Source organism: Oculina patagonica, chromosome 3 (genome assembly GCF_052425735.1).
Source record: "Oculina patagonica isolate OP01 chromosome 3, crgOcupat, whole genome shotgun sequence".
In the NCBI taxonomy this organism is placed as follows: Eukaryota; Metazoa; Cnidaria; class Anthozoa; order Scleractinia; family Oculinidae; genus Oculina; species Oculina patagonica.
In genome coordinates, this window is record NC_135760.1 from 19759339 (window position 1) to 19780509 (window position 21171).

General features: G+C 37.4%; 1 long non-coding RNA gene across 4 annotated transcripts; it reads right to left on the reverse strand.

The window, feature by feature from the left end:
• Positions 1-1965: 1965 nt before the first annotated feature.
• On the reverse strand, positions 1966-20598 carry LOC144645493 (uncharacterized). 4 transcript variants are annotated; one of them, XR_013569281.1, is made up of 3 exons: positions 20537-20598; positions 4779-4905; positions 1966-3824 (listed from the first exon to the last, which is right to left on the reverse strand). It is a non-coding gene; the product is annotated as an uncharacterized LOC144645493 (long non-coding RNA). The 4 variants fall into 4 exon arrangements; XR_013569280.1 differs by lacking the exon at positions 20537-20598 and adding an exon at positions 15195-15269; XR_013569279.1 differs by lacking the exon at positions 20537-20598 and adding an exon at positions 12245-12386.
• Between the last annotated feature and the right edge of the window lie 573 nt (positions 20599-21171).

Consider the following 21171-nt stretch of genomic DNA (forward strand, 5'->3'; position numbering starts at 1 on the left):
AGTGTTCAACATTACACCAGAAATTTTCGGCCAATCAGTGCAAAGATTGAACTGTAGACGTCTTGTGAATTCATTCATGATTAAGAGCTTCAGTGAAGTGAGTCATCGCTACCCGTATTTACTTTGCCTCGGGAGAGGAAGTTCTACGAAAGTGCCGTTTTAGCGGAGACGGCGGTTAGTCAAACATTGACTGATCTCGTACTTCACAACTAAGGTGGGTTTTCTCTGCCACTATTAGAAATCAAAAAAAGTCCGATTTAGCAATGTCGAATTGATTATTACAATATAATCGCTTTGCATTGTAAAACGTAAAGTGAATGTAAATGTTGTTTTTAAATAGTGTAATAACATACAATCATTACTCTAAAATAAAAGGTTCTAAACGATTAAAATTTGTGCTTAACAAAAAAAATTTTGATTTATAATAACAAAATTGACTCATCTAGGCTCCTCTAGTTTAATACATACAAACTCAGTGTAGAAAAGATTTAAACGGATAGCTGAGGATTCAAATTGAAGATCATAACAAAGAAAATCGCATACGCGTGCCTGACTAATAATATTCGTTATTTCTGGGAGCCTTCTAGGAACATACTGTTGTCCTAACCCCAGAAAGGTGCGACGATCGACGCGAAGATTACCCCAGAACGCCTGGAGCAGACAAACCCAATAACTTGTAATCTCTAGTCACTTGAGGTCGTTCCCCTCCACCCAATAAGAAAGCTCTATAGCTTATTAGTTTGAGCATCGTCGACCTGTTGGTACGTCCACAAAATTGATATTTCATCTCCAGTCAGTTAAAAAAGTTGGGGGGGGGCTAACGTTATTTACGTCTTATTGCAAACTTCTGGGTTACTGTTTCAAATATCTTATCAAAAGAAATCTTTTCTAACAACCCCAAACGTCGAAAACATATTTCGAAGTTCCACTGAATTCAAGTAATTCACTTAAGAGACGATTATACAAAGTGGCTACGCCTGAGATTTTACCTATAGTTTACATGGTCTTGTGCTTGTTCTCCAGGAGATAGAAATTGTTTTAACATGGTGTTATCACAGATAATAACTGACATCTTTAGCTTTTAAAAAGGGCTAAAAATAGCGCAATAGGAATATTTAAGATTCTGGTACTCGATTTTTTCCATCTAAAATTAAATTTCTCGATTTCTTGATGGATTCCGTCTTAAATCCCTAACGGGTCGCCACACATCAGGGTGCTAGTCCCTGCAACCTGTCCCCGGGGACAAGTCCGTTCGTGTTAAATACCCATTTTCGTCAAAAAAAAATCCTGTTGCAGCGACCAAAATTTTGTTTCCTGCATTCAAACTGATTTGAAATCGTGGGACTAGTCGCAGTCCCATGAAATCTTGCTTGTCCCCTCGTCTGAACTGTTTGCGCAACTAGTCCCTGCGATCAAAATAAGAAATCAACCAATTAAGGCCTTCCTCTTCCCCACCCCTCCAACGGACGCGAACTGGTTTAAAGGACTTGAATATACCAAATACGCCTTATTCCAAAATGGCGGACAATACATTATTCTTTTGTCTTCATGTTAATTGGCCCTCGTTGCCTCGATCGTATCTGCAGAATTCAAAAGAATCATTGGCTTAAAACGAGGCAATAAGGGCTAATTAACATATAGGCTAAAGATTAATGTATTTGCCGCCATTTTGGAATAAGGTGTATACAACGAGAAAACGAAGGGACTCTCCAGTGATGATGAGGGCGCGACTGCGGCTAAACTTGTTGGGGGTCCCTTTTAGGGGTTATCAGTCTGCTAAAATGGGAACCGTAACCGTATTTGTTATGCAAGTAACTTTTCTTCTGAATTATTCTGTGTCTCTCTGCGGACGAACAATATCGCGTTGCGTGATCAATTTCAACCGATCAGAATCGGAGAGAATTTAGTAGTGAACTATTGTTTGTGTCTGTATGACAATCACATTGAGAGTTATGCTAAAAAATATAGCCTTCGTGAACACCTTTATTATAACGAGTAACATAGTAACATTAACATAAGCGACTTAATATTTATGCAAGTTCGGCTAAATATAACTTATATAGTCATTATATAGTTTACATAGTTTATATAGTTGTCTTGAGAATACAAGTAAAGTAAGGGACCACATTAAAAGAGAAAAATTAGAATGAAGAAAATACATAACAATATGGGCACAGAAAACATAATTTGTATAGCGGTTGTTCTTTTGCCTACTTTTTAGGAGACAATACATACTAACATGGATTAAAACGATTTCAGTGCAGTGTTTTGCCTTATGAACAGGGTCATTAGATACATTTCTCCATGCTTGTATCTAGGGCTAAAAAAACGCCATGTCTTTAAATTCAAAATATAATTTAAGTGTCCACATTAAAACGAGAATAAACAAAAACAAGAAACATACATTACAAAATGGACACAAAACACATCTTTTCTTCATAATTTTCGCCATGTCCCTTTCTGCTGTCCTTTTGCTTACATTTATAAGGAGAGAACATCATACATGTGACAAGGAATACAACAAGTTCAGCGCAGTTTTTTGCCTTTTTCTGGAACAGGGTCATTGGACACATTTTCCCATGACCTGTGTTTGTCTTTCCTTTCTCTGGTATTTCCTGACTGGATTGACACAAAGCGCTGAATCCAAAGGCTGTTGTCATTGTATCCAAACATCCTCATATCTGGATTGTCACATCTCTTTTCAATTTGTTTTGGCTTCCAAAGTACACTTCTAAAGCATCTTTGCAGAATCCCTCCATTTAAACAAATACCATTCCGTCATTGAAAAGGGACTTAGTGGCTTCATTCACTGAAAACGTCTGCCAGGAGATGGACGTTTTGCTTAGAGCCTTTTGAGTGAACTCGCCAGGCCGCTTTTCTGTGTTTTCCGTCCAATTGTAACTATGTTCCGACGAATTAAACATTTCAACAAGAAAATTAACGATAAGAAAGTTTCATGACGTTTCGATGACTTCATGTCATCATTATCAAATGTGAAGAAATTGACTTCTCAAACTCATAAATGATTCATCAAGTTAAAACAAAGAAAATCATAACCATGAAGGAGGTTTGGATACCCGGTCTTAATAAGCATAGATTTTTACGATTTTATTTTTCCGTTTACTCCTCAGTTTTTGTTTCGATTGAGATGATATATCAAACACTCGAGACAGTGTTTCATCAGCTATCCAAACACCTCGAGTTTCGTCAAAAATACTCCGCTGCGCGTCGTATAACGATAAAACAATGCCTCTCGTGTTTAATATATTACATAAAGATCAAGTATTTACATAAAGAAATAAGTAGTGAAAAAATACATTACTTTTATGAAGCATGATAAACGCATATTTAAACAAAACGTTTTGCACGAATGGATTCCGCTTGAGTGTTTAGTTTTGGTATTTTCTTTCTGATGAATAGCATTTCAAAAATTTTATAAACACTTGATCTTTATATTAATTTTCTTCACATTTGATAATGATAAAATGAAGTCGTCGAAACGTTTTGTTACTTTCTTATCATTAATTTTACTTGCTGAAATGTTTTTTTCAAAATTCACTAAAAACAAACATTACTACCAAAATCGCGAGCAAGCTCAATTTTAATTATCTGATTCATAATCGAAGTGTCTGCAGCCCTTGTAAAGTCCAGTTTGAATTCTATTCTTCCACGCATTCGTATTGCCAAATGTCCGGTTTAACACTTTTTTGCACATATTCGCACGCATAACTAATTCCAGCTACTGTACATGTTGGGCAACCAGCCGATGGAGTGCATTCTTCACCATCAATCCAAGGGCAGCCAACATTCCTTTTTGCTGCAAACTGGATAATGAACAGTTATAAATCAGGATTAAATTGACAGCTATGAGAAGCGTGGTAATCTAATGGTTAGCGCGCTAGACTCCGGTTCGAGTGGTCCGGCTTTGAGCCATGGACGGGGTCACTGTGTTGTGTTCTTAGGGAAGACATTGTACTCTAATACGAAGTGTCTCTCTCAATAGGTACAGGCAAAGCCCGGGGGGGGGTCCCCAAGGGCCAAAGGATGTGCCGCCCGATAGGGTATGGTGAGGCTCGGCCAAATAGGGATATGCTGGAATGTGTCGTGGAAGAGGAGCAACGCCCAGCAACGAAAGATACTGATGGGAGAGGAAAGATGCGTCGCGCGCGGGCCGAGGGCGTCACGGACGCCCCCCCCGAAAGGGTGTCACCGGTGGGCCAAAAATGGATCATTCGCTCCTAAATAGGGCAGGGTAAAAACGGCGGCACACCCCATCCGAAATTTATGGGAGTACCCCCCCCCCCCCCGGGAGGCAAAGGTAGTGCTTGGAATAACCCTGTGATAGACTAGCATTCTATACAGGAAGAAGCAAAAATACTCCTTTTCGCTTAATGCTATGGAAATCTATGGGCAACTAGGTAGGGAGGCAGACTTATAAACACTGAGAAACTGCCCTATTAACATAATCATAGGGATAAGGTATAACATCTCAATTTTAGGGATAATGAAAATCGAAATAATGTGGATAACAGCTTTGGTAATTTTACGGACATTAAAGGAATAACTGCTCTAAAACATTATTGGGATAAGAGATAACGTAACACCCCCTGGGGATGATAGGCTACCCCCTGCTGGGAGGGGTCACCCTGCGATGAACTGGCATCCCATCCAGGTGGGGGGAGGGATGGGAGGAATACTCCTGAGATGAGCACCGGCCTGGTGAGTGACCGAGTTCACACACTGCCTACGTTATAAATCGCCAATACATGAAACATTACCATTTTATAGAACCTGGAGAGATCTTGTTTTCCTTTCGGTTTGGCGGGAAGAGACATAACCGCTGCCATGAGGCAAAAGGCGAACAGGATGGTCAAAGTACATTTATAAGCCATGTCTTAACTGGTACTGAAAACGAAACAAGCACAAAATTAGTGAGGTGTTGAGTTCTTCATAACACTGACGGCAATTGTCTTAAAGTAACCCCAAATCCTGTGTCCCAAAACTTTATTTCATTTCTTCAGGTCTAATATCGATATTTGTAAACAGCTTGAAAACAAAACCACCTCAATTTTTTTAACAGTGAAATAACCAAACTTTTGAAGCGCTCATCAGTCATAACATGACCAAATAATCTTCCGCTACCGAGATAAATCTAACCACATAATAACCAACTAGGCTGTTAATTTAAATTCCTTAATTTATGATCTGTAGAGAGAAAGGTGATTTTAAAGCATTTATTTAAATAACTTTCTTTTATGTTTTGCAAACTTTCACAAAATAGCAGCAATTAGAAAGAAATGTCGTGAATGGTCCGATGAATTGCCGTGATTTACCATCTAGAGAAACAGGAAGGGGCTTAATACATAAGGTTTTTATCAATTTCAGTGAACTTCCAGACGTTGAAATTTCACGGTATTTAGAGCCATACTTTGAACAGTTTAATTTGTCAGTTCCATAAAACATTCTGGATATTGGCCCTAGTAAGAACTTTTATTTCATTTTACGAGGGTAACACTTGACAATTGTCACTTGTGGCGCACCAAAGACAACATTATACGCAGTTAGTACCCGGGGGGGGGGGGGGCACTCAAAAAAGTTTTATACGGGGAGGCTCTGCCCCAAGCTCTTACCCCTTACCCTTTTATATACCATTTTCACAGAAATTGTACCCCTTTCGTATACCTTTTACTGAAAAAAGGTACCCCTTTCATATACCTGGAAAAGACATGGCATAGACTTAGAACAGGACGTTTTCTTGTCATTTTCATGTTGCGCTTTATAAATTAAAATAATACAGCTGATAAGGTGGCGTCTGTTCGAAATATTTTAAGCTAATGGCTAAGCCTTTTAATGAAAACCTAAATGAAACGGATTTACATACCCTTTCATATACTCTAAACTTGTGAAATCCCTACCCTTTTATATACCTGAAGCCTGAAAAGGACCCCTCGGGCGGAGCCCCCCGATAGGGCATATAGGAGTACCCCCCCCCCCCCCCGGGAGTTAGTAATACTACAAGTATTTTCACTAAAGTATTATTCCTGCGCCGGACAAAGCAACTCACAATGAAACGCTGAAGGTGAAATGTTAGGAGGCTCTGTTAAAAACACGAGGTAGCCGACATCGGGAAAAGAGATTGAAAAAGGTCACACTTTTAATAGCGTGCTAAAGTTAAGATTGAGGTAAAAAAAATTATTCTTTTGAAAAATGAGACAAAGACACGATTTGACGATTTTTGTCCAAAAATTCAACCTGGAAATCGTATTTTTATCCGCTGATCAATGACGCGAACGCATACATGTTTTATTTGAATGCGCTTTGGAGTGAATTACTGCAATAAAAAATTCAAAATTAAATGAATAAGAACATTAACTGTAATATAAAAACAGAATTTCATATCCAAAAAAGCGGAGTGTATTTAACAAATAACAATTAGACTACGAGCCCGAGTTTTCTATGAGCGACGATCCGCAGCCGAGTAGACAAGTATTTTAATTTTAAGTTGAAACTCTAAAAGATTGCAGTCCAAAACCCACAATTTTGTGAACTTTAAAGCCAAAATAAAAAAAAATTGTCCCTTCCAAGATCAACGCGCGAACGATCGTGTTTTTTTTTTTCAGCGAATGAAAAACATTTCAAGAACCAATCAGATTAGTGGATTTCCAATAGAATACGGCTGGGTTTCTATTAAATATGAATTCATGCTGCCTGAATAAAATACAAAAAATTTCCGCTTCCAGCAAAAACCAACTCTTAATATTGCTACATCCTACTTCAGTCACTAACCTCGCGTTTTATGCTTAAAATTAGGTCAGCTACGGGAATCGAAACTTACTTCACCAGTGTGTTCGAAACGACGACCCTTTCTACTTGAATTCGTTTGACGAAACGGCGTCGGACAGATAGCGCGAGTTCTTCAGCATATACGCACTTAAAATGACAACTCTTATGTCTTACAAAGACCGTTATCTATGCCTCGGCCGTATCTAAGTAAGAATTCAACTCAGTGCATAAGAACAGAATAGCATCTGGTACCTTATCTTCGCTAGGGTTTCACAAATCTCAAACTCTCTCTCTTTTTTTTGTACGGAACACTTTGCAGAATTTTATCGAAGGCCGAACTCTGTTATTAATTCCTGTTTTATATTTTACAAGTGTGAGGATGGAAGCGCGTCTAAGTGGAACCTGTGACCACAGTTTAACTCACATGTACGGTATATAGCCTTACCGGGTTTTCGTTGCTTCAACAATTACACTGACGCTGTTTGTGATCTTCGACTTGCTGCGATTACCACTTTGCGCTGATCAAGAAAGTTGCACTCTATTTATGGATTTTACGAACGCAATGTCTGCCTTAAGGGCGAACGGAAACAAATAAATATTAAACCTGCATTAAAAATTATTTCCGCTTACAAGGGTCTTTCTTTTAAAAGTAAATAACTTGCGACGTTATTCCGTACTTTGATTGGGCACGAAATTTTTTTTGCAAATCTTGGCAAAGGCTTAGTGTCTTTACTGTACAATTAACTTGCAGTCGATTAAAAGTGTTTATTAAAATCAAAGGACAGTTTGCACAACGTATTTCTTGAAATCTTTACGGTACAGTTTTCAATTTTTGTTCGTTTATTTGTATCCTATTGTAGCTGACATGTTTGTCTTAACGAAGGAAATGCAATTTTTTTGGCGATGCGATAAGATTGTTGAATGCACCCCAGCTGTTGTGTATTCCACGCTATATCTTAATTAAAAACCTTTCTCAATAAGTTTGATATCAATTTTTTTTATACAAAGTGAATATTGTACTTTTGATGTTTGTCGTGAACGTTTTGAAACTCACAAATCATGTCGCTCGAGGAAAAATGGTCTTCTATCTTTTGTAGAAACGTGTGCGTAATATTAATATAGGTATTTTGGTATCAGTGAATACATTTTTCATGGCGCATGCGCATCCCAAGAAAAATTTTAAGTTGTCATTTTTAATCTGTCTAAATCTTTCCAATCTTTAAAATTAATCTTTGTTTCTTTTTTGTTCCTTAACCTTAACATTGTCTTTATCTTGGTAGACTTATATTTTGAGGTTTCTCTCAATGTGAAGTTAACTTTGCACATCACAAAAAATACTCAACCTTCTGTGAAAGCTAAACAACGCTTTCTTGAATATTGCTGTGAAGTGAAATAACTGAATATTAAATCGCCTTTTTTGTTTGTTTACCAAACAGTGTCTTTGAAAACTTGCAGAACTTAGCCCAAAATTGGCGTTTCAAGGAAAACAGTAGTCTATTAATAGGCACCCGTACTTTGTTTTGACAAGCAAAGAAATACAAAGATTGTTATCAGAATGCGGCAAAGTGCCGGACTCTTTAAACTAAAAATTAATATCTTTTTGACTTAGTAATAAAAAGAATAAGCGGCAATGTCAAATGTATCAATTATAGACCACAGAGGCAAACAAAACATTCTTAGTATTCAGAGGGTAGGTTCGTGTGGTAGGAACCACATTTTTTGACATTTCATACTTTTAAGGCCCTGTCGTCAATACGTGATAGTTTAAAACCCCCACAGGATAAAAGATTGAAGTGTATTTGATAGTTTTTCTATCATTTTAATCACATGTCAAAAAATATAACATCAAAGCCATGCACGAAGGTCATTAACGATCACCTTCAAATATGTTTATTGCTGTTTCAATTTTATGTTAATTACTGTTTTAATTTTAAACATATATTTCAGTTGGCAAAGCTGATAGCAAAATCGTGAGTTATTCTTTCAGTGAATTGAACTTCATAATAAAAGGCTTATCAATTTCGTTTCCATAGTTTTTTTTCTAAAATACAAACACGACGAACCGTATGAGTTATAAGCAAAAAAGAAACACTGAGTCATTTCAGACCGGCACGATCTAAAGCGAAGGGTGGGTAGACTTTGAAAAACGTTGCCACATGGAAGTTTTGAATCTATTCTCAGGCTCTATATTCTACATCCGTTACAAACTTTAAACAAGAAGATATTACAATAACATCGTAATAAAAATAAGAAACATTGCATGGTATATTAGGAGCTAGGGATTCATTAAACGTTGTTTAAAATAATGCCGCAGTATAAACTTATGTTTTAATTTTTAATAGCAATAAATTTGCTCCGAATTCTATAAAAATTTTATTTGAAGTCTTTACTTAATCGCTTAAACGCAATATTGAAATATCTAGCTGCAAAAAAATAACTCCCTCCTGAAAGCTTGTACTTTAAATAAAACATGGGATAAAGCGTATTGCACTACAGCGTGAGGTTTTCGTTTGAAAATGACCTAGAAGGACTGAAAAATGAGCGCCAAGTTGCTTTTAAGCCTTTTTTGATTAATGTAATGGTCTTCTACCTTCCATAGAATTCACGAAGTTTAAGATTTTCTGCGCCCCTAAAAGAGATCTTCGTAGTTATCTTACAAAGAACTTGGGGAGCATTATTTAATGTTTTGATGTATATTCAGGGATAGATTAACAACGTTTCTAAAGTCATTATAAATATTTCGTTAGGGCAAGGTCAAGAAACGAAAAAGAAAAGAAAAAAAATTCTGTAGAACACGGTTTTAGTATATTTTTACTACTTGCGATTTCCAAATTATAGGCGTAACTACGACACGTTTGCTTTTCTTAAGTTTGTAGTTTAATGTTATTCAAACTTTCGACAACAAAATTTGCGTTATAAACAAGGGCGGTATCACAGATCTGATCAAAAATTTGACAAGTTACACAACAACGGAAGCGGCAGAAAGTAAAGAAGCCGCATCAATATAGTTGACTCCTATATTCCGCAATCCCGGCGTTGTAGACAAGTCAGCAGAATATTATTGACGTCGAAAATTTACTCTTATTTCCGATGTAAAGTAATAACATCTAAAAAAATCGTTTTGAAGTAAGAAGAACCACAAACAAGTTCTTCGGAAGTGGGGTTACATTTGTTCTTTAGTCTATTTGCTTTCAGTGTCCGTAAAAAATCCTCCTTTTGCTTATAATCTATTCGGTCGTACAGCACTATCTTGCAATTTTGATCCTTTTGTGAGCGTCGCCTCGTTTTTACTTGGTTATTCATGTACGTGGGTGTTTTTTCAGGTGGTGGATTTCGAATCTGCTTCTTACTTAACTGATTCGTATTTATCTAATCGTTATCTGTCTCATTTATTAAGTCTTTGGCTTTTCGATCATTGTGAAAGGATTTTAATAAATCTGATGGGTTTTTTTGCTTACCCTGCTCACATACTGTTCCAAAATTTCTTACTCTTCCACAAACAGCAAAATTTGTAGATATAAATTTCGGATACAGTGTTTTGATATTTATGGAAATTTACAAACCCCAGCATTTTTTAAATGGCAATAAATAAGAATAACAGATTAAAAAGATTTTTATTTTGCTAGCCCTTTTTTGGCAGCCATGATATTTAACACGAATTTTGCTTCAACGTTCTTAAATATCGTATCCAGTTTTGTTTGATGAATAAAGACAAAAATCTATAGTGTGACTCCGTCAATATGATCAGTTGCAAGTTTACTGACGAATTAATTTTCTTCGCAACGACGTTTTGAAAGATGTTCTCTTATAACTTACATTTAAGTAGTCTTTCTATTCATTTAGCTGTTATTAAAAATTACAATGGCAGACCTTGGGTTTCTATGTACCCAGCTCAATTTGGTTTTAAAGCTAAGTAACAGAAATTTGTATGGGAATATGTCGATCTCTGGGGTTTTTATATTCGCTTTTAATGAAGTAACACTTTAGCTCTTTCACCCAAAACAACGATTGTTGGGCACGGCCTGAATTCCCCTCTAAACTTCAGACTGAAAACAAACGAACAGCTTATGAGAATTTGTGAGCTGGTCAGCAAAAGAAAATAGGTAAAAATACTAATTCCGCAGTCTGATGAACATCGAAGGATTTGTCATAAAATCAGTATGGCATATTGGTAGCATAGGTTTCAAAATAGAAATTAAACGTCTTGCAAAACTTAAAGAGACCTGTATTTTTTCACGTTATATTGTACTAAACTCCGCTAGAATGTTCACGAAACAGACATTAAACTGAAATAACTTTATCAAACGAAAAATCGTACGAATATTTAAAAAAAATCTGATTATAGTTCAATTTCGCCTTTATAGTAGCTACGAAATGTTTCTTTAAATTGTTGCTGACATAATTAAAATTAAAAATTACTACCTTGTTTGTAAAAATAAAAAGTGATTTAAGAATAGTAAAAAAAAAGCACAACCATTTTAGAAATCACAATTTTCGTTCTAATTCTATACATTTTTTTCATGTTGGAAGATAAAAAAAATGGTTATCTTTACTGAATTATCAATTTGTCTATATGCACATATTAACAACATCTAGTCACCTTCACGGCGCTCGCTAGGGCTTGTATAATTTCCAGTATTTTATGACCCGTCGAAATTCACGCGAACTAAATAAACCAGATCATTTAGTTATTGATATACTCAGTCGACGCTTAGGCCCTTGTCAGGTGACTTTTGGCGCCAAAAATGGCTCCCGATCACCGGGACGCGAGTGTGAAAAGGACACCCCGATGTGAAACTGACAAAGTTGTACACCGGGGCTTCTGAACGACTTCAGAATACAGAAATACCCTAACTGAGCGTGGAAGCTCGCACTAGATCTCTTACAGTCATCAAATCATGTTTCGATTTATAAAATGAGTGTTTGTCTGCGTTTTATGAATAGCGTTACTTGCCTTGTAATAAGTAATAATGCCACTACCCAAGCACTTCTTTCTTCAAGACGAAGCCGTTGACGAAAATGCAATTTTAGTCTTATCATCTCATTTTATTCGCTTCGTACAGTCCGTTTTAGTTTACATTAGCCTAATCCCTTTTTCCTTTTTTCTTGGTAACGTTGATGCAGTGAAAACATGCTAAGACTGATGTTGGGCTTAATGGTAGAAAGGATAGGCTTATGACTATACAGTCGATAGAATATATTATGAGTCAAGTAATAGATCCAAACAATAAATAAAGTGCACTTTCGTAAATTTCACGTAAATTCTCTTTAGATAAGTAAAAGGCCTAGTATTAGCAGGATTATAATCTTGTTATGAAAGAAGAAAACGAACCGCCAAAGAATACAAAACTGCAATCGAGGCGAAGCAAAATTGACGTGAAATCCAATCTCGGTTTATTTGATTTCGGCGTCGCATGAATATCAAACGATATGGAAAACGCATTACAATCAACGCACTTACCGAGAAACCAAACTTAAAATGCACAAGAAATTCCCTGCTGATTTATTCCTTTCCTGCCAACGCGGTCACTTATCGAACCTGCAGCGTTTAAAAGACGATTTCAAATGCATGAATTGCGAAATGAACTGAGCGCCATTTCGTCTTCAATGCGCATTCGACACTTCACGCTCAGCTCACACAACTGTTGTCAATGGTGAGCTGACCTCCCTACAGGGTATGCAAAACCGTCCAATGTGCATCTGTGTTCTTTATTGTTGAGCTCGGCTCTTTAATAAACCGCCTACGTCGTTTTCTTGTCATCCCTCGTAGGCCTGCTAAATTACGACGACAATTTTTCATTTTTATGTTTAAATAAAATACGAACCAAATTCAGTGCAATATAGCCTGGGAATGGCGCCTCTCATCGTTCCCGCTACTACGTGTGAAACGCGTTTCGCACGTAGTAGCGGAAGCGATGAGAGGCGGCTGTACTCGCAGGCTAAATGTAATATAACTTGACTATTTATTCAGCGTTTATGGTAGACTTTAGAACCTGACTGTCGTGGTAAATTAACGCGACTGTGAAATGCCTCCTAAGGGCATGTTTATATTTAAGAAATTTGTCCCCTAGTGGGAGGGTTACCCTCTCCCCCGAGCCAATTTTAACCAGCGTATATATGAGAAAAGTTGTCCCTTCCAACCCAGTCAAAAATTGGCCCCATGTGCTCTGTATATCCAGACTTGTCCTTGATATGAGAGCCTGGCTAAAGGGCCATTACATGGAAAATTACATGGTGCCATTACATGATAATAATAATAATAGCAAGCTCGCCCCCCTGTCGACCCCTGCCTGAGTAGCACTCCATACAGGGTTACCCTGCCCCCGAGCCAACTTTGCAATTTCTCATAAAAACTGTTCCCCCATTATAAAGAAATGCCATATAAAAAGATCGCCTCGAATGGCTTGGTATGAAAAGTAAGTCTCCTATCACGGAAAACGAGTTTCCCCATATAAACAGGCTCACAAGCAACGTAAGCCAAATCAATAGAAAGTTTTAAAAGTCACTTGGGATAACTTCATTGTTTAGTAAGCCCCATTAGAATTAAAGAGCATTAGATATTTAAACTATGATTGTAGCCAATTCCCGCGTCACAAACCGATTAAAAAACGTGGATAACGAAATAAGCAGCTTATACCGATAGGAAACTTGAGTTTAAAACAACAGCATCAATTTATTTTTACGGCGACTTAAAGTGAATTTGACTGAAAAGTAAAATAATACTATGCGTGATTTTACGACATATTCGCTAAAAAGGTAAAAATGATATATGTATAAGGCTTTTAAACTATAAAAAAAAATAATGAACAACCTAACGTTTTCGACAATAAAGTTCTCTATAATATATTTTTATAGTTTTAAGCCTTGTATATAAATATGATTTTATCTTCTATTGTTTGTTTAGTGCAATAGAGAACAATTTCCCTCCTGATAACAATTTATTTACCACGGAATTAAGTTAAAGGCTTTTTCGACAATAAAAACATTTCTTACAGTATAAACTTTGCATCGCCTTTCCTCGAATACTTTTTCCTGTCTTATCCAAATAAAGAAATGACTTTCGCTCAGAACGAGGGCCTGAGAAAAAATCTTGTTCAGTTTATATAATTTCTTTGGCGACTTTTAAGTCGGAAAAATATTGTGTGATTTTTTTCTATATTAACGGCGGAGATCCCAATCACCTTCGGGGAAGCACTGATAAGTGGTCAAACTAAGCCTTTCGAAGGAAAAAACGGCAAAACTGATTTTTTCCAAATCAGGTGGAATCTGTCTGAACGCAAACTTAATGTTATGTGGTCTGATTTTAGCAAACATGACCGACCACCGTATATAGGGACAACAAATTTGAGCAATGATCCTATATGCAGTGATAATGCTGACTTTTAAAAGTCAATTTTGAACTGAAAGTATGACCAGTAAATTAGTAGATCAGTGAAAATGTACGATTTGTGGAAATGTGCAATAGTAGAAGACCATGGAACAGTGGAACAGGGAGGAACAGTGGACCGGTGGAACATTGAAAAAGTGAAATTAGTAGAGTGCAACAGTGGAGCGATGGAACAGTGGACTTGTGGAACAGAGGAACAGAGGAACAGACAGTCCAGCGTAGAAAATATGATCTTAAAACTGATTCCCACAACTGGTATTATAAGAAATGTATGGAGACTAGTCGCAAGAATCTGTATTTTGACATCGGGTAACAACTAAAGGGTTGACGTTTGCGTACTGTCAGTTGTTTATTATTGGTTGTTGACAAACTAGAAAGAAACCGCGTAGATTACAATTCAACTGGGAGGCGAAGTTTTAGAACACATGAAAATTCATTGGTCCTTGTTAGAACACAGCAGCAAGAGAAGTCATGCGTGTTTATTTAATTTGCCGCTAGGAACCTTGAGAAATTTTACATTGAAATGTTTGTAGGGATCCATGGTCAGTGAACTTCCCCTGTCAGGAAAGTCGTACGTTCAATACATATTTTGCTCGCTTAGTATCTTTGTATTTTTCGATCAAATGTAGGCCAGAGCTATTTATGCAAACAGTCAATTGATGAATCGGTGAACCCGATAGCGGATTCCATCTCAATAAATACGACAACATGACAAAGGCTACTACAACAGCCCTTCACAAGTTATGTTCCCAAAAGAAATTAACGAATCAGTCTCGCTGCGAATACTTCGGAAGAACTTACAGCACTAACAGAAACATTTGATTCGTGGTTAGCTTACGAAAGATAGACAGAAACATACAGAAGTTTTAACTGATTTAAAAATCACAATTTTGCATACATGATTAGCAATGTATTCATTTAGAACTCAGCGCTTTAAAAGTATACTAAACTCAGTTGTATTAAATCTCAGACTACACAAAACAAGCCTAATATCACATAACTTTCAGTCAAAAGCTCACCATACCTTACAGTAGACTTGAAATATCCAACAGAATCCTGAACAGTGAAGGATGTTAGTTTACTCACACTTCGATACTATTTATGTGGTCCATTGTGTAAACAAGTTTTATTTTCCTGGTTGTAATTGCCCCAGGCGTCATATATATATTAAAATAATTTTAAAATGTAGTCTGGAGTGCAAAGTGAGTATAAATAACCAAACTAAAAGCTTTGAAAAGCCATTATAAACACGCTTTTGGTACAAAACGGCTGATAAGTATCTCAAATCGGCGTTAAAATAACTTTGGAGTTTCCCCAATATAATGGTTTCAAAATTCCCATAAATTTGAAAAGGATCAGTGGTTTTTAAAAGCCTTGTCCGCCTGTCGGGTGACTCGAGTCGGTTCGGAAAATCCGAAGTCTGTCTTGAGTCAGTTCAATCTAAAATTCAATCTAAAAACTCTGCTTTGTCTGATCCAAGGAGCTCTGCAGCTGAGTAAGGCAAGTTTCGCCTGCCCCAAGGAAAGAAACCTGACCATTGAGAGTGCTTATTTTAATTGTAAAAAAAATGCTCGTAATGTCTTGGTCGGGAAGACAGGCCTATATTAACAATTTAAATTACAAACTATCGTGTTTTTTAATACAATAGAACAGGCATAAATTACGTATGAAATAAGACATTGCTGTTGGTGTTTTACGTTGTAGCGTAGCTTGTGTTAATTGACTTCCACGAATCTGATATTGCGTTTGTTTCAATACAGTAGGACGGAAAGACACTTTCGAACGGAAACTGGACAAAGATGATTTATCCTTGCGAGCGTTTATTAACCGTGATTGTTTGCACGTACAACACAATCAAAAGTATAAGCTTATGCTTCTTCTTTTGTCTCAACGTGTAAACAAGCTTTTAAGTCGGCGAGAGGTTTCATAGAGTGATGCTTACGTTTATCCGGTTTAAACGGGCGAGGCAATTTGACGTAAACGTCAGCGAGCCGAAGCACAATAAGAAGAAAAGATTTCTTTGTCGAGTGCTTGTGCTTATGTTTGCACTTGTGCTTACGTCGCTTCGATTTACAAGAACATGTCTTTTAGCTTATGCTTGCTCTTGTGTAACGTAAACGAAGTTTTGGTCTTTTAAATTGTCTCTACAAGATAATTATGCGGCTTACCTCTGTTTTAAAAGCGCCAATTTCCAGAACCAAAGTGCATCAATTTATTTTCACCTTGAAGTAAGTGTTCTGAGTACGTATATCTTCGTGATACGTGACTGACACTACCGATCATGTCTTGACTGCGCAAACTGACAACCTCGTCCCTATCTGACATTTCATGTCATTAGTTTAAAACATTGTTTTCCTAAACGTTTCCCTGTTTGCGCCCACACGTGACATTTCTTGTAGAAGCAGGGCCGTAACTAGCAAGAGGCAAGACGAGGCACTTGCCTCGTCTAGATTTTTACCCAAAATTAAAAACAAAATACGTTTTGTTGGGAAAATAATCCCAAGTTGAACAAGATTGATTTTTCTCAAGAAATACCTCATGAAATATGTCTCTTTAGAGTTTCAGAACTTCTACATTTTAAAAATTTTCTGGAGGGCATGCCCCCAGAACCGCCTAGCAAGATCTTGCCTCGTCTATTGCAAAGGTCTGGTTACGGCCCTGAGCAGTGGATATTGTTTCCAAGAAGCAAAATTTGCTTCTGAATTTTTCAGAAAGATTTGGTTCTGCGTCAAATGTTATCTCTTTGCCCACACCCAAGAAAAAGGCGGCTTTGAAATGGGGCCTTTTAGAACACCCCTCTGTAACAGACCTGGTGGAACCCGACCTGGTGGGTTATTTTGCCCTCCCTGGTGGAAATTTGACCTCCCTGGTACCTGGTGATTATCTGAAAAATCCCTGGTCGATTTTTTTTCTCCCTGGTGAAGAATTTTGTTTACCTAGTCAGGAAAAATCAACCAAAATCTTTCTGCTGGCTTAAATAAACAAAAAAAACGACGCGCAGCAAAAAGATAATTTAATAATTGACTATAACTCGATGTAAATATAGCAAAAAGTAATTTACTGATTGTTTTCGTCGCTTGTTCTGCTGTCATGCACGTCACTGAAGAGACAAAACAGATATGTTTCCTTTATTGTATGTATAATTTACGAGCTTGTGAATGATTCAGAGCGATTTGAACAGCGCGCGCGGCCCAAGATAAATGTGTGGAAGTATTTTTGACCCGGCTTTTTACAGCGTTTTATCGAATAACTACGCAGAGGATAATCAGCTTGACCCACATAATTCTTGGTGAGTATTAAGCGGCCTTTTCCCTTCGATTAAGCAGCCTCGAGCAGTTTGAAAGGCGCTTAATGTATAAAATATCATGTTTAACTTTGCAGCCCGCCGGCACAATGTGATGTAAAATATACGCCAGTAATTCAAGTACATTCAATATCATTCAAGTGGCGTATTACGGTAAATTTTAATAATAAAGCTGCCTTAAGATGTAAGTACTGTCTAAATAGAACTTTGTGTAGCTTTCACCTACATGAAACTATTGATGCCTACGGCTGGAGCCCGGGGCTGGGGGACAGCAGTCATTAATTTAAAACACATATTTTTCGTTGCTCGCTAACTCCAAAAAAGAGATAATTTATTCGACATGTAAAAAAATATAAGCAAACGGTTCTCTTATTTAGATTTTTTTATGCTTTGACCTTCTAAAAATGGATCAACGAATAAGGGCCGGCATATTGAACATTTTTCAACTTTAAAAGTAAACGGATGACACAGTTTAAATTTAGGTGCGCCCGTGCTAGGCAGCCTCTGGATCTGTCTTTAGCCTGCGAGCAGGCTCACCTTGGGGCACGCGCGAATATATCTTGGCGCTGATTCTGTCTCTTGACGCTAGGCTCTTTTGATAATAAATATTTATGCAATTTACCTTCTGGAAAAGTAATTAAACTTGTATTCAAGTTAGCAGGGCTAGATAGACGTTCAAACTAGGAAGTCGAGAAAATAATTATAATCCCACGAAAAAATCTCCCAATTTCTTTGAAAAACTGTCGAATATCTGGCTGAATTACCGCTTACCTAGACTTTCTCAAAGTCCTTCGACGCGCAGTTTAGGAATTTTGTAGTCGTTAATGTATGTTTTGGCAGGAGTAATTCGTCGAGTGCAAAGTTGATTGCCTGGTGAAGTGCGTCCAGTTTCCCTTCCAAAAATAAGACGCTTTGATTTTAACTAAAAAGGTCTAGAAATAATCGTGTTTTTTAAGTTTACTTTTAGGTGCCTATTTGCATATGAAACTCCCTTTAAAACGCACGAAATGTGATTTCAGCCTGTCTATTTTTTTCAAAATTTCCCGGGGAGGACCTCGAGTAGCTAGGCTGTGAATAGACTCTCGAGAAGGATTACGCGAGCGAAGTGAGCGGAAGAGCTCCCGAGTAGCTTACATCTTCGGCGTTCACACGATTACATCTTTAAGATCCGTCGTTTCGTAACATGCATCAAAAGGAAGTGTAATCATTTTCCGGCGATGATGTCAGTCCATCACCTTATATCATAAGGTTATTGGCGGAATTTGTTCTTCTGTTTGTCATCGCCTCTGCATGCATTGCGTGCCTTGTTTGATGCCCTGATGGACAAAAACGTGCATGCGAGAATTTCAGAGGTTTTTAGGAATATAACCCCGGCGACTGCTTCAAGCCCAAGGGTAGACTTTTTAAAAGTTGTTCGCTTCTCGTTTCTCGTTTCCGCGCTCTGTGTGCTCTTCTCTCTTTGCGCTTGCTGAGCTCGACTTGTAGGCAAGTCTAGTTCAAGGGTAAACTAACCATGTCAATAGTAGGGCGACTCGTTGGCTCATTGCGACAATTATTTGCTAAATTTGACCCATTGCGGATCTAGTGGCGGTAATTCACTGTTCGATACAAAGAAATCACGGGGATCTCAAAACGGCCCGTTTGCCGTTTCTATGTTACTTCAGTTGTTTACGTACAAGCCGAAAAAAAAACGACGGTGTCATCTACAGCCCTTAGACAACATCGGTCCGAAAAATCGTGCATGATAACCCCGCTAAGTTTATTGCATACTGGCTCACAGAGTTTGCATCAATAATTGGTTAGATTTAATATATCAACACCCTCCCTGGTGAAAAAAAGTAATCAACCTGGTGGATTTTTGACTGCCCTGGCCGATTTTGTGTTGAAAACCTGGTGGAAAATCAGGTGTCACCAGGTCTGTTACAGAGGGGTGTTTTAGAGACCGCAAAACCACACAAAAAGTCATCCAAAACCCCAAAATGACGGCAATACGATGACAAAACCGAAAACCACACACACAAAAACTAAATTTCCAAAAACCAAACCCTCAACCCATTGAAACCAGGAGAATTTTGGATAAAAGTGTGTTTTAAGATATTTTTGATGTATATTTTTGCCACAGAGAAAATGTAGAAAACCAAATGCTAATTATAAAAGGAAAACCCGCAAACCGCAAAAGTCACCAAGAAATCCGCAAAACCGATCTAAAAAATAGCCAAACCGCAAATCCGAAAATCCCAACGCGCCACTCAAGAAATAATTTGGAAAGAGTGTTTTCTGAATAGTGTTACATGTGCCTATTATGACAGATGTCCTGTTTTTTTTTTCCTTAAAATATAAATAAGCACAGTTTTGTTTCTTTTGGTTACTTTCTTCCTTCCTTTTGACGCGCTTTTTACGCTGATCTCTAAATTCATGAATATTAGTGACTAGGAAAAACTTGAAAAAACTTAGTGTCGAACTTTTCGAAGTTTATCTAGAGTACGAATACATAGAAATACAGCTTTAAGCCGATCATCGCGCGCTTTCTTAAGGCTATTTTTACACCAAGAAGGGAAAAGGTTGCCGGTAAAAGTTAATCGGATATTTTTTCTAATTTACTTAAATTTTTAAAGGAAACTGAGTAGACGTAAAATGAACAGAAATCTGCTGTTATGCTGTAGATTTTAAGCAATAGAGTTGGCCAAAATCTTTTTTAGTTTTATCGTGACACTTGCTATGGCTTATGTCATTTGCCGATAAGTTCTTTTCCGATTGGGGCTTTATTTTTGCCATGCAGATATGACGGACGGGACTCTTTCCCATTCATCGAGAATTTTGTGCTTTTTCTCATAATATCGGAGGAACTTCTTTATCTGCAAAGTGATTCTGTTTACAGATTAGTGCTTTGTGCTGGGCTTGAGCAACTTAAGTGAAAATTATAATACCTTCGACACTACAAATAGTAGCTAAAAGTTTTTAGGTTAGGATGCCGGCGCTCGTGGAAAACAAGCCTTTCTAAAACTCCTTTCAAAGTTGTCTAATATAAGCGAGAATAAGTGACACATGTCGAGCTACCATACCTTGAGTTCGCCTTAATTGAAAACTCCAGCTTTTGCTTCCTTGGGCTAACGTTATCTGATCTGACTCACTTGCCAGCACTCAGCATTTATATTAGTAAGTGCTGGGTTTATTTTTAGTAGATTATGATCAATTTTCTGGATTTATCTTTAGACGCATAGTAGGAAGACATATCAATATAAAATGCAGACTTTTGGCCTAAGAACAAAGGTTTTTGGCGTCAAATACCGGGGCACAATATTTGGTTTTCTAGCTTGCAGTTTTTCTAAAAAGCTTTGCAGTTGTCCCTTCTCTAGAAAGCTCAGCCTGGGTGTCAAATTAATTGGTCGTAGGTGTATAGAGGTTGTGGAACCGGGTTCGTCTGCACTCTATAATAAACGACAATGGAAAAAGAAAACTTTGAGTTACGGTCGAAAGCTTTGTTTTGCTAAAATTTCAGAACTTGTTATTTATGACAATGAAAGAGTTGTTTATTATATTTAATTATTGGCTGCTATTGTCTGTGCACTAGGTGAGGTTTTTCACATGACCAAATGGGCGTGGACATCAATATACCATCTATATTGTTGGTCTAAGCATCAACGTGTCTCAATCTTTCTGGCAATTTTCAACAAATAACTGATTCCAGGCTTCAGTC